Source organism: Cyprinus carpio, chromosome A18 (assembly GCF_018340385.1).
Source record: "Cyprinus carpio isolate SPL01 chromosome A18, ASM1834038v1, whole genome shotgun sequence".
In the NCBI taxonomy this organism is placed as follows: domain Eukaryota; kingdom Metazoa; phylum Chordata; class Actinopteri; order Cypriniformes; family Cyprinidae; genus Cyprinus; species Cyprinus carpio.
This window is the reverse complement of record NC_056589.1, coordinates 7,287,020-7,304,019: the sequence shown is the minus strand read 5'-3', so window position 1 is coordinate 7,304,019 and position 17,000 is coordinate 7,287,020. Positions and strand designations below refer to the sequence as shown.

The 17,000-nt window shown below is 39.1% G+C and overlaps 1 pseudogene; it reads left to right on the top strand.

Moving 5' to 3' along the window:
- Window positions 1-10,801: 10,801 nt before the first annotated feature.
- On the top strand, window positions 10,802-16,500 carry LOC122134119 (annotated as a pseudogene).
- The last annotated feature ends 500 nt before the right edge of the window (window positions 16,501-17,000 follow it).

Here is a 17,000-nt window from a genome sequence, read left to right as displayed (position 1 = left end):
TACAATTATTTGTTTGATATTAGTTTAGTCAGATTGTGTTTGCCTACATTTTTATAGAGTACGCAATGCAGACAATCTAGATATTTTTTGAAGATCATAACATACAACAGTTTCCCCCCCCCCTTTGTTTATGGAAATGAACTTTGTACATTATCAGTGCTGATTCAGGAATACTTTTTAACACACTGCATCTTCTTTACGAATAGCACAGATTTTTTAAACATTTTAACATGATAAAATCTTTGTTTTTCTAGTAACTATTATGGGCCATTCTACACAGAATTGGTGCAACCTGCTGTCCCAATAAACCTCAAAGCATTTAAGTAATTGAATTCCCAGAATGTTTACTGAGATCCTTCTACTTTCCATTGAAACCGCTGCAATAGTATTTGTAAAATATTAGTAAGCTTGATATATATATATATATATATATGATAGAGAGAGAGGCAGAGTATATTATATTTATATATATAAGGAAGTAAACACAATTTGAGTACAAAGTATTTTGTGAATGTTTTGGTAGTGTTTTTGCATTCAAGTTGCAAATTCTGGTAACGGGTTTGGTCGCTACCAGTCACTACTAGAAGTATGGGATGTTTTGTCAAAAATGAAGTGGCAAATTATACTGAATTATTCACAACTAAGATGTTATGATAGTCTTTAGTTCAATGTATATTCAACTACTGAAAATCAAGTATGATCAACTTTTTGCCTTTTACAAAGAAAGTGGATTCAAAATGCATTCAAATTGCCCATGTAGGTTAGAGTACATTAACACTTTTTATGCTCAATAATATTGACTCCTAGCAGGGATAAGCAGATCTTCAATCAAAAGTCCGTCATTTTTTATGTATTTGTATATTTTATATGTAAAGGACCCAATTATATTATCTTATTGATTGAATTAATTATCTCTTTAACTCATTTAAGGGGTTCATTTGGGAATAAGACATACCCTTACCATATATTTGGTTAATGTTCAACTCTGTTTAAAAAACAACCCAAACACACAGAGTCTCCGGTGACTTGCTTGACAAAGCAAACTTCAGGCACATGGGCCGGGATTAGTGAAGGTACAATTAGTAAAGCTTTTATTAGTGCCACTGGTGTTAATTAGCTGATGGTACGTGCCAGTGTACAGCTGCAGATTCAGCGTGTGTAGGTAGCTGCAGTGTCCAGGTGAATCATGGCTCGAACTGGGTTTTGTGAATTCCAGGCAACTGTTGGACCTCCATATGGTGAGGAGAGTGCATTTAAAATCTCCACTTTAATTCCTAGACCCGCTTGTTTAAATTGAATAATGCCGCAAAATGTGACCAACAGGCTTATTTTTGTGCAAGTTCACCAGTATCTGCTGCCTTACATGGATAACTGAACACATACCAAGTTGACCAAAATATTCAGATTTCATGTGTATTTAGTCATGAGATCAGTTTGAATACTGACCTGGAAGGCAAACTCCCTGCTGGTTTTCTTCTGTAAACTTTCAGTGCATTCTTGTAGAACAAGTGGTCAGTGGTTAACATTCCCTCAAGAAACTATTTGTTCTAAATTAAATTGCACAGTTATACCCTCAGATGTGAACTTTGAAACTGTTGAAATCAACTTTTTTTTTTTTTTAAAGAACCACCATTTCAGAGTCTGTATATTCTGAGTACCCCTACAGAATACAAACATGCAAACATTTTATGATTTATTGGTATTTAAAGTTTTTCGCTGTTGTGAAGTAAAGGGACAATTCACTTGCCACCACAAATGAAGAATGACCCCATTCCTGCAGGTCCTTTTTTACTGCATTTCGAAAACGCGCATTTGGCTCTGTATGGTAGGTGTTTAATTGCTTTACAAGCTGCATAGTAATAAATGAAACCATCTTTGTTCTTTTGAAAGACTGATCGACAGACCAGCGCCCCTACGGATGTTGACAAACTCCGGTAGTTCAGAGGGAGCGCAGGGTGTTTTTGCTGAAGGAGAGTAGAGAGGTGGACCGTGCAGCACTACAAACCCCAAGCATTGCGGATAGTCGGATTAGTTTACCTAACAGCTGCTCTTATGTCCATTGTATGCCAAGGTGTGACTTTGTTACCATTTTGTAAACCTTCTCCTGAGTTTAATGAATGTGGTAATCAGCCCATTAGACGTGGGATTCCTTTAAATCACCCTTCGGCATCATTAGGTAGCATTTCTCTTTCTGTTTTTTTTCAAGGTTCGTGTTCTCAGTCGAATGATTCCCATATCCGCAGTAGATGGGATCATAATGGACCACATCCCACCAGATGAGTCCGGACCCTTCAGTTTACCTGAGATGGCACGGCTTTGAGTTGAGTAGTCCATTGATTTGGGACAGTCATTCTTCAGTTTATTATATTTAAGTTCAGTTACCATTGTAGTATTCTAACAGTACCATTATTTAATCCAATGATGACCATCAATCAGGCTAGATATTATTTTTAGTTAATGCAAATGCCCTTTTCGACTGCATGTTACCTTTGGCCTAGCATTTATGTAAGCTTTTAACTAGATGTTCTATCTGACAAAAATGTGCTTTTACCTTTTTTAAAACCTCTATGCTGTGGTAGTTGCTTATTAGCCAGAGTCAAGATCCATCTAAAAGCTGTTATAATAGTTTTTAAAAAACCCAGAAGAATACCTCGCCCATGGATTCCTTTGAGAGATTCATAATGGCTTTTCTTTTTTAAAATTGCAAACCCACAGGAAAATCTCAAGGGAACCAATGGTAAATCAGTCTTCTGATTTGACATCAGTGCTCCAGCAATCTATATTCGGCACCCTAAATCTAACTTGGATCCCTGCACTTAAGATTCTGCTCTGATTTTTATTTTATTTTTGATGCATAATTCATGTCTGTAGCACAAACAGTGTTCCCTAAAGTTTAATTTCTACACTGCAAGAAGAAATTTGAACTTTCTGGCAGGTATATTATCTGTTGAGTTTACGGATGATACTTTAACTCTAAAATGACATGCAATGCAAAGCCTAATAATAATATATAAAAAGCCAATACAGAAAAATTCCATCACATTAACCACATTTAGTTTTAAACAAACTGATATTACACTGAAATCCAGAAAAACATTTTATAGTCTTTCAGTAACCTGTTTATTATTCTTGTGCAACAATGCTAGATGTCTATGAAGAGGAGGCTTTGCTGAAATATCTGAACAGGTTGCCAGGTCCACCTAGTCTGCGGGAACTGATGCCCCGAGCTTCTTGCGCAAGCAGAGAAGTGGAAGTAGCCATCAGTAAGCTGGGGCTCCTCTATGACAAGACCTTACGCATGGGACAGCTCTTTCAGACATGATGGTAAGGATGACATGCAAAAAAGGAGTGTGTGTGTGTGTATGTATGTATGTATAAAAATGAATGAATATTTATTTATATATATATATATATTTTTTTTTGTCAGCCATTGTGGTCGTTTGTTTCCCTCTGTTTGCAGAGAAGTCAGGCTACTGTGCACTCTCCCAAACGCTGACCTGCCCAAGCATTTCAGTGACACTACGAGAGCTATCTTGGTGGACTGGATAATTCAAGTCCATGTAAGTGCAATATTCAGATTTGTTTGTTTCATTTCTGATCGTGAGTGGCTATGACTGAAGAGGAGTTAGCAAAGTTATCCCAAGAAAGTTAAAAGTTTGGAATTTTTTTTCATATACATTTTAATTTTTGCTCACCCATGACTGAATTAGTATTTGATAAAATAAACTGTAATATTGTGAAATGCAGTTTGTAAATAGGTCTTTTTTAATGTATTTTAAAATGCAACTTAATTTAATTTGTCCTTGCTGAATAAGGATTTATGAGTCCTTTAAGTAGTGTTTCATGGTTTCCACATTAAGCAGCACAATTTTTTTTTCAACATTAATAAGAAATGTTTCTTAAACACAGTTCTTAAATGATTTCTGAACGATCATGTGATACTGAAGACTGGAGTAATGGGTGTTGCAGAATTTACCAAAAAAAGCACTTCATGATTGTTTAGTGTTTGTTTAATCAAATGCAGCCTTGGTTTTTAAGTCTTAATTAGTAACTTTTGACCAGTACTGCATTATGCTAAATATTTAATTTTGTTTGAATAAGGTGTTATCAAGCAGTCTCTTTGAATTTGTAAAGGATGCTTGTTTTCACTGCAGGAAGTGTTCCAGTGTCTCCGGAGGAAACGTTGTGTCTGGCAGTACACCTCTTGAATCGAGCACTAAGGCTTATCAAAGTGTCCATCTCTGGCCTGCAGCTACTACTGGGTGTGGTTTGTCTTTTTCTGGCTGCTAAAAAGAGGAATGTCTGTTACCAGAGGTACTGGAGTATTTAAACAAATGTTTAATGTATACTTGACACTCTTAACATGGTAATGTTTGTCAGTGTGTCAGAGCCTCTGCTATCTGATGGAAAAACGCCTACAGTAAGAAACAGCTGCTGCGGATGGAGAGGAAAGTTTTTAACTGGGCTCAAGTTTGGATCTCTATCACTGTCCCCCTCTTCGTTTTCTTCTCATCTCTGCTTCCATCGCACGCGCTGCAGTGACCAAGGTCAGGTTAACGTCCCCTGTGTAAATACACGCAGTGTACTTTATTGGACAGGTGTTTCAAAATATATAGCTTAATTGTGAACTGAATAGTAATGTTTTTTTGATGCTGTAGTGCTAATTTTTCATAAAATTGAAAATTCTACTACTTTCCCTCAAGTACACATATATATATGTAGTTTTATAATCAGTCCTTAAAATGAGTTAAAGAAACAACCCTGATTTTTTTTTTTTTCCTCTAAGTTGTTTATGGTATGTTCTTTTGTATAAATGTATTGTTTTTTTTTTTTCCCCTGTGCAATGATCGGGTCTAATGTTTAAACATTGAGTTGAGAAAAAAAATATTTATTTATTTTTTATTTATTTATTTATAATATTTATTTATTTATTTCTAATTGTTAAGTGGTAACCAATAATATTTTAATACATTTGCAAGTGCGACAGTATGTGGATTTATTGTTTTTGTTTGGAAGTTGACCCTTCCTTTTTTTTTTTGGTTTTTTTTTTTTTGCCAACCTATCAATTACTTTGCAGGTGCGAGGGTGATTGAGGAAATTTAAAAATAGAAATTCTGAGATTTTTTTTTTTAAAGAGAATGATGGCACCAAACAGTTGAATAAAGTTTATTTTATTTTTCATACTTTGGAAGTCAGTGGCTACCGCAACTGCGTTTGGTACGATCAATCTTCAAAATATCATCTTCTGTTTTTTTTTTTTTGACGCTTGGTCATGCATGCTTGAGCAACAGGGAGAGTAAACAAACTGTTCATTTTTGGGTGAACTATCCCTTTATGCCGCCTTTCTTCACACTATTACATTATTTGTTCCCAGTGTTTCAAATGACGGGTAAAGTTTGAATGTACACTTTAAAAAAAAAAAAAAAACACCCAGGAAATGCCCGCTATATGCTTTCCATTTTAAAAAATATTTATTTATTTGATTATTGGAATTTGTTTTATGCCGATGAAGGTTCATGGAAGCTTTAATGTTGTATGGTTAAGATTTTCATACCTTTGCAAGTGCGAACAGTAGGTAGGATTATTGTTTTTGTTTTTGAAGTTGGACCTCTCCCTTTTTTTTTTGGTCGTTTTTCTACGCACCTATTCAATTACATGGCAGGTGTGCGAGGGTGATTATGGAAATTTAAAAATAGAAATTCTGAGTTTTTTTTATTTAAAGAGAATGATGGTAAACCAACAGGAACGTTTGAATAAGTTAGTTTATTTATTCATACTTTGGAAGTCAAGTGGCTACCGGCAACTGTTGGGACGATCAATTCTTCCAAAAATATCATCTTGTTGTTCTACAGAAGGACGCTGTTCATGTATGTTTGGAGCAACAGGGAGAGTAAACAAACTGGTCATTGTGGCTGTGAACTATCTCTTTATGCTGCCTTTTCTTTCACTATTACATTATCGGCAAGTACCAGTGTTTCCCAAATACTTAAACGTTGGAAGTACACTTTTAAAAAAAAAAAAAAAAAAAAAAAAAAAAAAACCCAGGGAAATGCACGTATCGTGCTTTCCATTTTATTTGTATTAAAATATGGCCTTAAATCTTTCTGTGTCTGTTTCAGGTGTCCTGGATGGCACGAATACCTGTTTGGAGGCTCTCACTGTTGGAGGGGGCAGTGTGTGGTGTTATTCTGGCCGCCCAGCTGGCGTGTGTTGTTTGGGCTGCCCTCCGTCTGGCCCGCAGGTATCCTGCAGGAGAGCTCCTTCTCCTGATGGAGAGATGGCCTGGTGCATTGCCTCTAGTATCCACATATGATAAGGTGCCAGAACAAAGTAGCTCTGTAGTACTGATTTCTGTTGTCTTTGAATTCTGATGTTTGAGGATTTTCCCTTTAAATTCTGGTTGTTGAAAAGGACTCTCACAGTGACCCCTAATGATCTTTATCAGTCAGAAGTTTGGATTTTTTTTTTTTAATGGGTTTTTGATAAGTCATGACTGCACTTCTTTGATCAGACAGAAAATATTTATTTACAAGAACCTCAAAGGTTATCTCGTATTATGCACAATTGTAAAAAGTAATGTTGAAACTGATTTGAGAAATAGCTCCTCTATTATTGTATTTCCTCCCACCACTCTCTCTCAGTGCAGTAGCAGCTCTCTCCTCAGTATAATGCAGATGATGGCCATCGGCAGCAGCAAGAGCACATGCTCGTGAGACCCGAGCCACTTTCATCAAGTACTCCCACTAATACAAACCCTTCATGGCAGCATGCAACCCTGCCCTGAAAAGCCGCCACTGGTCTACATGGGCCGTCCTGCCCTCAGACGTGACTCTCCTCTCTCACACCAGTGACGAGGCCAAATGGGGCTGCATGACACTGCTACTCCAGGGAGGGAAAGAAACGCTGAATATGGCCAGTCAGGAGGATTGGTGTTGCACTGGAAATCAGTGTTTTTTTTTGTACTGAATTGTTTTCTGTAACTTTTTTATAGTGTCTTAAGTCAATGAATGTAAAACAAAAAAGAAAAGTGTATTATGTCTTTGTAGCTTTTAAGTGTTATCAATGCTATGGCGACAAAATTTATATATACTGGAATATGGTGTCTTATGAAATTAAAGCACTTTGAAATTACTGTTAAGTGTTTTTGCAACTGTGATTTTCAAAGTATATTTTAAGATTGTGAAAAATAAAAATGATCTGTCTACAGGAACTGCAATGGAGATTCTATTTCTTTTTACACAATGTATTAAACCTTAGTTTTTTTTTTTTTCTTTTTTTATTTCCTTTTTTTTCTTTCACGCACATGCTTCTGGACGCACTCTCAGCTTGGGCATCATGTTCAAGGTTTGCCAGATCTGTATGTTCATATCTGATAAAATGGAATCTTACTTACTTAAATCCCCACCAGTTGTAGGCTTATAGGTCCCTTACATAAGGTAACATGGGCGTACAACCTGTACACGACGGCCTAAATTAATACATTAAAAAAAAGATTCTACATTATGTGGCAAAATCGCGACAAGTACCTTACGTCCGGAAAATATGGACTTGGCAAACTCAGTTGTGTATTTTCTCGCTACAACATTACCCGACGAGCACAGCACCCGACGCGCCCCCCACCGTCGCACTCTCCCCTTGGCCCACGTCTCGCTGCACCACCTACCGTTACGAACATGTGGCGCGCAACTCCTCTGCCCTTTCCTCCTCCACACCTAGACCCACAGCACACCCGCGGCTGCCGATTTGGCTGAAGGGAGGAGCGCTGCAGTCATTCCGCGCTGCGAGAAAACCACGTGGGACGGTAGTAGAACAGCTGACACTCGCGAGCGCTGGAACTATTTCACAGGCGCTGTGTGCGACTATAAAGCTCTCACATGGAACGGAAGCGTTAGCGTTCCCCCCGTTGCGCACTTGAGTTCTAACGTCGTTTTGCTCCATAGTCTGGTCTGACTCGCAATTGCTTTGGCTTGGCCCTTATTATTTTACTACAGGCACTATTTCTCGTTTTCATTCATCAGGCCCATGCCCAAACTTGCCCAATTGTATAACTGGCCGGATGGTTAATTATTAATCTAAATACACTCATAAACAAAATCGTTATGATTAATGTATGGGTCTAACAGCAAACAAATAGATAACTACAGGCTTTGGATAGTGATATTTATTTCTTACATTTAATTGTGTTAAGTGTAAAATCTTTTGGAGAATTAATTGCACATTTTGACTAGCCTGCGTTGTTCGGATCGGATAAAACCTAAAATATAACTGCAAGCTACGTGCAATAAGGATTTTTAATTGAACACTTAATGGAAAAAAAACAACCAAAAACAACACTATTATGCTAAGCTGCAAGCAGGGGCATCAGCCGGGGGGCAATTCGTGGCACTGGCGAGGAAGTTGCTATAATGGATATCGATTAAAATAGGATGTATAAGGTGTTGTGTGGGTTGGGGACCGTCCCCTTGGTTGTGGGACCTGGGCCCAACATTTGGTGCTACGCCCCTGACTTCAAACCCTAAAACATTCTGGTGTCCAATCTTACTTTGTCTTTGGTCATATTGCATTGAATTAGCAGAGCATCCAGTCTGAATTGACTGACACCAATCTGACATAAAACATGAACGCTGTAAGTTTGGTTAACTGGTCATGTGCTTCCTGTATTTGACTCAACAGATAGTCAGTGGTCAGGATTACAAAATAGCTAACACATGGACAGCCAACGCGAAGCGCAGTTAATGCGTGATTTCTTCGCCACTCCTCCTGTTGTTATGTTTCGTGTCCGTTCAGTCGCGTCCAGACCGTCTCGTTCCTCCTCTCCACGTGCCTGATCACAGGATTGGCCATGCCACTTATTCCTTGCGTCACTCGTGTTTGGGGCGGGATTACGTGGAATCTCTTTACCGCTATTGGTCCAATGGCGTGCCAACCACCCAAACGGGCGTTGTCCCAAGCATGTGGGGCGGGGTTTACTGCAGGTGGAGTTGTCAGTCTGCAATTTTTGAAGAAGGGCTGTGGAGGAGGATAAACAACCCGAGCTGGAACGATCAGAAAAAGTGCAAGCAAAAGTAATGTGGCTCGGTCACGCTGGGGGGTCTTCCTTGTCGGCGAGATGACGGGAGGTGCAGATTGCCCCTGGACAGGTAGTTAGGAGTGTGTGCTCCCCTGGACGGAGAAGAGCCGAATACTCGGGACCAGGCGATCAGTGTTGTACACAAGGTAGGCAATGCTGATGTGATATTCAGATTATACTCACCTGCGAACAAACGCTGTCTTGTGCTCTGTAGCTGCTTATCTTTCCCCATCTGCACTGACAGGTTATCTGTCTTTGACGGGATATCGCAAGATCTATCGTTATTTGCACGTAAATGTTGTCTATATGCAGGTGGTAAAGCAAGTTATTTGTGGTGTCAACAGGAGGAAGTAGAGACTGAGCTTGCTGTTGTTGGTAGTATTACATAACAGTCAGGGAAGGGAGGGCTCAGAGCTCCATGTGTGTTTAAGTTTGTCTAAATAAGTAACCTTCCTCCTGGCAGGACAATTCATGCCACAGACCTACCAAGAACTAGTCTATGAAATATTCGGTGAGACCTTCTGTGCTCATGATACTTTATTATTACGTATATATTACAAGGACAGCTGACAGTGTAATATATTCGGAGACAGTTTACAGAGATACAGTAACAAAATAATTAAAGCTTCCTTTAGAAGATTTTAGAAAAAAATGTTGTCGACTGAAAAAAAAAAAAAAAACACTAAAGCAAAACGAAGGGCTAAAATCATTGTAACATACAATATGTGGCTTATTGCTTTCATAGAACGGATGGAATAGCATTATGACGGAATAGCACAATTAAATAATAAAATGATGATAGTGAGGAATGAACAACGAATGAGTTCCTACAGTAAGTTTGAAAAATATAAACATTATATACAATATATACATTTGGTGCTTTCAAGTTTTATGTATGTATTTTTTTTTGTCATAACTATGCCATGATGGCATACATATACATATATATATATATATATATTATATAGATATAATATATATTATATATATATATACATATATTAAAAAATAGGGCTATAAAATGGAGTGGAATGGATTTTGACAAGAGATCACATGGCAAACGTTCCAGAATTCATGAGTGTTAATGAGCAAAGATGGCAGGATTTACCAGTATTTATCAGACGTTTACAGCAGCAAGCACAATTAATCCAATCAGAAATTAGAGTTTGATGTATTTGATCTGTTGTTAAAGTGTCTTTGACCTTTTATAAAACGCCTTTTATGTGCACTAATATGTTGGTAAAAAAATAAAAATAAAAAACCTCAAACTATCATGAAGTACTCCACATGTCTAAATTGTTGGGTCAATGAGAATATATATATATTTTTTTCACTTGTAGAGTCCCTTGCTCAAGTGTTTGTCATGTGTTTTGCTTTTTTAAGTTGAAAAGATGATTAATACGTGAAACACATAGCACAGGCTGGGGATGGCAATAAACAATTGTGTATTAGCAAATTGTACATATATGTATGTGTATAGTCACTTAATGTTCAGGCGTGTTTTGTGTTCTCTTTGTGCCTTACAGTCATTTTTTTGTACAGCAGCTCTGAATACACTGTAATTCTCATGACATAAAAAGCTTGACTCTTGAAAAAAAAAGACTTGTGACACAATGTGTGACTTATGTTTTGAATTTACATGCATTGTTCTGTAGAATAATTATTCTTCTAATCTTTAAGCAGCTCACAGAAGACAATATACAAATGTTTTTTTCTTGGGTTTTGTAAATATTTACTTGCCAAAAAATAAAACATCTCTCTGTTAGAAAAACATTTAAAGATAATTTTGATGTTTGCCCTTTGTTGGCATAAATGAACCATTTTGCAGTTAAACTCTTCAGTTTATCAGTGCTACTGATCAAACATGTTTGTATGTAAGGACCTTGAGAACTAACTCCATGACCCATGTTAGAAATCAGTAAATATATTGTGCATGAGGCCACTGTCTGCCCAGCTGTATCTCTCTGCTTTCAGGGCCAGGGATGCCCAAGGAACCAAGTGGAGATGACCAAGGTGTGAAGGGGATAGGGAACACACCTCCCGTCCAGCAAGTAAAAATGCTAAAGACAAAAGCAACAGCGCCGCCCTTTTGGCCTCTAGAGCAAGAGCACACACTGAACAGGAAACAAATGGACGTGACTCGCGCTGCTCTGAGAAAGACTCTGGGTTACTCGGGTGAGTATTGATTGACAGTCCTACTGTTATATTCACTCCCAAAGAGACTCAGTTCACACTATTTTTTTACTATGATCACAAACAATACAGTTTGCTCAAAGTGTATTAAGAACAACTATTGTCTCAACATACAATATAAACAAAACCACAAATCAATCCCTCCCCAGGTTTCTTGTGAATGTCTAAATTTTCTGATTTTTATTACCATTCAATTTAGTATATACTTTGTCACTGAATCAATCTCGCCTGGTAGTCGAAAGATCTGGCAATTGGAATGACTCCTGTAGCGAATTCTCTGTAAAGAAAAATCCATCCAAAAAGCAACAAGTATAATTCTACACTAGTGGTGAGAGTAATCCAGTAGGGCCCTGGTATAATTCTTTTTCCATGTTCCGCTCCATTTTGCACACAGCCGGGTCCTCACAGCATTCAAAGTATACTGAAGCACGGATGGATGAGTTCGACATGTATGTAATAGCACCTTCTGGACTCGTTCTGTCTCAACATTCACCTCGCGCCTGTGCTGTTGTTCGCAGACACATAAAGGCCAAAGTATACTCCGGCCGTCCGTGTTCTGGGGCGGTCCTTGCACCGTCTGTGTGACATAATTTAATTGGATGATGTCAGGATGTCACGCTTATGTCGTTCCAAACCCGTAAGACCTTTATTCATCTTCAGAACACAAATTGAGATATTTTTGATGAAATCCGAGAGCCTTGTGACCCTGCATAGACAGCAACACAAATTACACGTTCAAGGCCCAGAAAGGTAGTAAGGACATTGTTAAAATAGTCCATGTGACTAGAGCCCGACCGATATGGATTTTTGGGGGCCGATGCCGATACTGATATTAGGGAGTAAAAAAAGTCCAATATCGATAAAAACTTTTGGTTTATGATATGAAGAGTTTTTTTTGCAAAAACTGATAAATGCAACTTTCAAAAAAATTGGCATGCATTATTCTCCAAATATAGCGCGATCTGAACCCTAAACGCATTTTGTCAAAAAAGCCGGTATTCTCCACTTTTAAGGCAGCTTAAAGGGTTAGTTCACCCAAAAATGAAAATTATCTTGTGTTTTACTCACCCTCGAAGCATCCTAGGTGTATATGACTTTCTTCTTTAAGACGAATCCAGTCAGAGTTATATTAAAAATGATCCTGGCTATTCCAAGCTATATCGTTGTAGTCAGTGGGTGTTGCAGTTGAACAGTCCACATGTCGTCAAATAAAGCTCGCTCATTCATAATAAAACGTGCCACAGATGGCTCTGGGGGATGAATAAAGGCCCCCTGTAGTGAATCCATGTGTTTTTGTAAGAAAAATATCCATATTTCAAACATAATAATCACTTTTCTCTCACTTCTGTTATCTGTCATATGCGAATCCATATTGCGGATGACGCAGCACGTAATATGTGCAGCGCACGCGCCTCTGAGATATGCTAGTCTTGCAAGTTTGTTTATAGGAGCAAAAGAAGCAAAGTTTCGTTACTTTAGCAAAGGAAAACCAGTCTCCATTTGACTTATATCGAAATCCTCCGACGTTTCTCTTTACAAATCCTCGGTTTGTACTTCTAATTTGTAACTGGCGTTTTGTTTTGTTCTTTTTTACGCATTCATCACTAATCATGCAACGCCGTGCATTTTTTGTGTTATACGGGGGATGCTTCAGTGTATGACAGTCAGCGGAAGTGAGAGAAAAGTGTTTATTATTTTTTTAGTATTGGTATTTTTCTTACAAAAACACATGGATTCGCTACAGGGGGGCCTTTATTCATTCACCGGAGCCGTCTGTGCCACGTTTTTATTATGAATGCGCAAGCTTTATTTAACAACTTGTGGACTGTTCAACTGCAACACCCGCTGACTACGACGATATAGCTTGGAATAGCCAGGATCATTTTTAATAGAACTCCGACTAGATTCGTCTGAAAGAAGAAAGTCATGTACACCTAGGATGCTTCGAGGGTGAGTAAAACACAGGATAATTTTATGTTTTTGTGTGAACTAACCCTTTATGTTAACATTTTACTGTAGAAGTCAACAAAGCGCCCTTGTTGTTTGTGAACAGAAGCCGATAAGTCCATTTTAGCGAATCGGTGTGCTGTATTCAGGTCAGGTGACAAGGCTGCCAGTGACTTTGAAAAGATGTGCTAGCTGAGAGGAGTTTTGTCAAAGCTGACTGATCCAGGATGGATATTTTCAACGAACTTGATGAACCCGTTCTTCTTCAGGGTGTAAAAGGAAATAAAAGCCGAAACTTTTTTCACGGTACCCTTGCAAAAGCAGCAACATACTTTCAGTGAACTTTAATTTTGTAAGTTACCTGTAGGCCCTGTTTGTTTAAGTTATTATTACTTAATCCAAAAAAAACCACCTGCAGTTTGATTGATATTGGAATGCACAATAAAAAAAACATTATTTCTGAAAATAAAAATAAAAATGTAGTTATCCGTTTTTGCAAATGAACTCTTCATATATCGGCCGGTATTATTAATGTGTATATTATATTACTCTCCATTCATGTGTCCAAACTTTTGACTGGTACTGTATATAGAATACAGTATATACATAAGCAGAGTATATATACATAAACACATTTTAATAATAATAAAAAGAAAAAAATGTTTTTTTTTTTCACAAATTCTGTGTTGTGTATTTTCTGGTAATCAAATTAACATGCAGAACATGAGAATTCGTATTTAAATAGTCTTTTTGCAGTTTAATATGCACAAACACTAGTCTATATTGCGATTTGATTTAAGTGTGCTGACCTGTTTTGTATTTATTTGGCAAAAAAATGACAAATTCCGTGTTATACAGTAAATTCTCTTTTTATGACTGGATGACGTGGAAATCAAAGGGTTTTAGTAATGTATCAAACGAATATGATAAGCTCATTGTTAAAGTAAAAGACAGAGACATTGTGTGTTTACTTTCTAGCATTGAGTCTTACTAAGTGACAATGTAGTATTAAATCACCATTCAACCTCTTGCTTTTGTATTTCTCTTTCTTTGTTTCCCATCCTTCCTCTTGCATTTTCCTTTTCTTTTTTTCTGTTCCATCCAATGCCCTTTTCTCCTCCCACTGCTCTCTTTCTTTCTCAGACACTGGCTCAGACTCCTTGCAGACTGATGCAGATGACCAGCAGAGCAGTGTGAATGAGCCTCAGGTCCGCAAGGGTTTGGGTGGGGTGGAGCAGGGAAGCCACTTACTGGTGTCCGGGACGCCTGAACTCACCCCTATATTCATCATTAAGAATGTGGTGTTGAAGCAGGTGAGTCAATCCTTAGACACTTTTAAGTTTCATTTTTATTGTATGTAGAAAGTAGACAACAAGGCAGCCCATTATATTTTAAACCAAATCCAAAGATAAAATGAATTAGGCAGAGGTAATAAAGAAAGCAGAATGACGTGTGGCATTGAAACACATGGTAAGAGGTGTCTGAAGGTCCTAAGTGCTAGTGATGAACGGAGTGGAAGTGAGTCACATAGAAAAGAACACCATCTACTAAATAAGACATTGCTGTGAAATGTGCTACAAAAGGCACCTCATTTACTTCTGATTTCTTGATGTCAAACTGCTCTGTACAAGAAGGAATTCTGTCTCTTCTCCTCTTTTTATTTTTCCCAAGCCCTGGACAGTCTGGTCAGGACCACATCCTTCCTTCCTCTCTGCCATGGGATGGAGGTGCTACAAGCAGTCAGGGTCCCACCCACGTCCTCATTGCTGCAGCAGCCTGGCATCAATCAAAGTGCCCCATTCCACATCCTCAAACCCCAGCCACAGAGATCCGAAAGCAAGGGTGTAAAGAAGAGCAAAAACACTTACCTCCCCATCCTAAACTCCTACCCTCGAATAGCACCTCACCCAAGTAAGAAAACCCCAGAGAAACCAACGGCCAGTAGAGGAAGTAACACAGAGGAGCACAGCCTGAGTAAGAGAGTATGCACAGAGGAGAAGAGAGACGAGGTATCCACAACCACGCAAGCGCCCAAGCAGCATCTGCACAAACAGCCAGAGAACAACTTGCTGTTGCAATCTCATTCCCTCCCACTGTCTGCAGGACGTGAGACACTTTCTGGCTCTCACCAGCACCAGAGCCCCTGCCGCCGCCCATCTAGTCCCCTCTGCCTCCCTCAACGTGAGCTCTCCATCCATCTCAAGCACTCAGACGCTTTCCCCACCCTCTTCCAATGACCTCATCCAGGGCAGAAAAGAGCCCCATAAGCATTGCCCAGAACCGAATAGCAGCTCTGGCAAAGGGTCAAACAACCTCAAAGGGACAGCACGGCAGCGTCGCTTCCCTCAACACAGTGGAGATTCTGAGCCAGCTGGGACTACTAGACATCACCTTAAGGACGCAGGATCTGCTGCGGCAAAATGCGGCCACCGAACGAGACATAGCCCAGCTCCGCCAACATGCCCATCTGCTTTTCCAGGCCGCCCAAGCAGGTGCTGATGCTCCGGCTGCCTGGGAGAAGCTCCAAACAGGTCATGGCTGAGTCTGGGCACTATCCCAGCCTCAAGTGCCTACCTACAGACAGCAGCAATGGAGGGTCTCAATCAAAAGTAGAAGTCGAGGCAGCCACCAGCACCAAACCTGATACTCCTGTGGTGTACAGATATGGACTTAATGGCACTGAAGAGGTGGCGCCCCCATCTCCTCTTCTAGCTCCAAATCCAGATGCAGAATGGCAGTCAACAGGTCAATACGATTTTGTCAGTTATAACAACACCACTTCAGAGCAAATCAGAGCTTATAGAGGAACCGTGAGTCCACCAGATGATCCCATAATGCCTCCAGACAGCTCTACACATGGAAACCTACTTTAGACTGCACCCAGAAACCTGCTAAGCACTGGGCCTTTACAGCATAGAAACAGCAAGGGAGACTACAAGATACTTTCATGAACATCTCAAACATGATTTCAGAGATGTTATCATTTCCCAATATTCTCCACGGTAACTCAGGGCTGTGCTCAAGGACAGTGTCTTGACTGCGCAGCGTGCCATCTTCCTGTCTGTCACATTTCTACTCATCTGCATCTACAAACACCCAAAGTGTCTGATGAGAAGCTATATGGAATTAAACACACATGCTACAGACTGCCACTCATCTATCTGCATCAGCTACCCTGCCCCATAATAGAATCAACAAGCAACTTCAGGTTTTCATGCATAGTCGATCACAGAGTAATCAAAAATGACTGCCTGTTTCCTACTTTATGTTGATTTATATTAGAGACTAGTTGAATATATTTGCAGTTGTTGTCACAGTTTGTAGCATGTAGTGTTTTCTGAAGAACATGACTGGGAATGGTATTTTGCAAAAATGTGGTAATAATTAGTGATGAGATCCCCTCTGTGAGGCCTTGTTGCTTAAAGAAAAGAAGAATAGTGCATAAAGGGCCCGAAAAGTCCACACATGCAAAGACTAAGAACAGTGTAAGAATTCTTCCCACAGTGGTCTTGCTAAAGTCCATGGAGCTTATGTTCTTCTATGCAGTGCGCACCTCATTAATCTCATTGCATTGATCTGCTTGCTTTTTACGTCTTCATCTTTGACCATGGACCAAGACACCCATTACTCAAGCCTTTTGAATTGGGTTCAATGAGATGAAGGGGTCAAATTTAAGTGTTTATATGAGCTGTATTTTCCCATTCCTTTGATCACAGATCATGACGTCTTTGTGAGCTTTCTTGTGTTAGTAGTGTTTTGTGCCAGCCTTAATGTATTCTGCAACATCTTT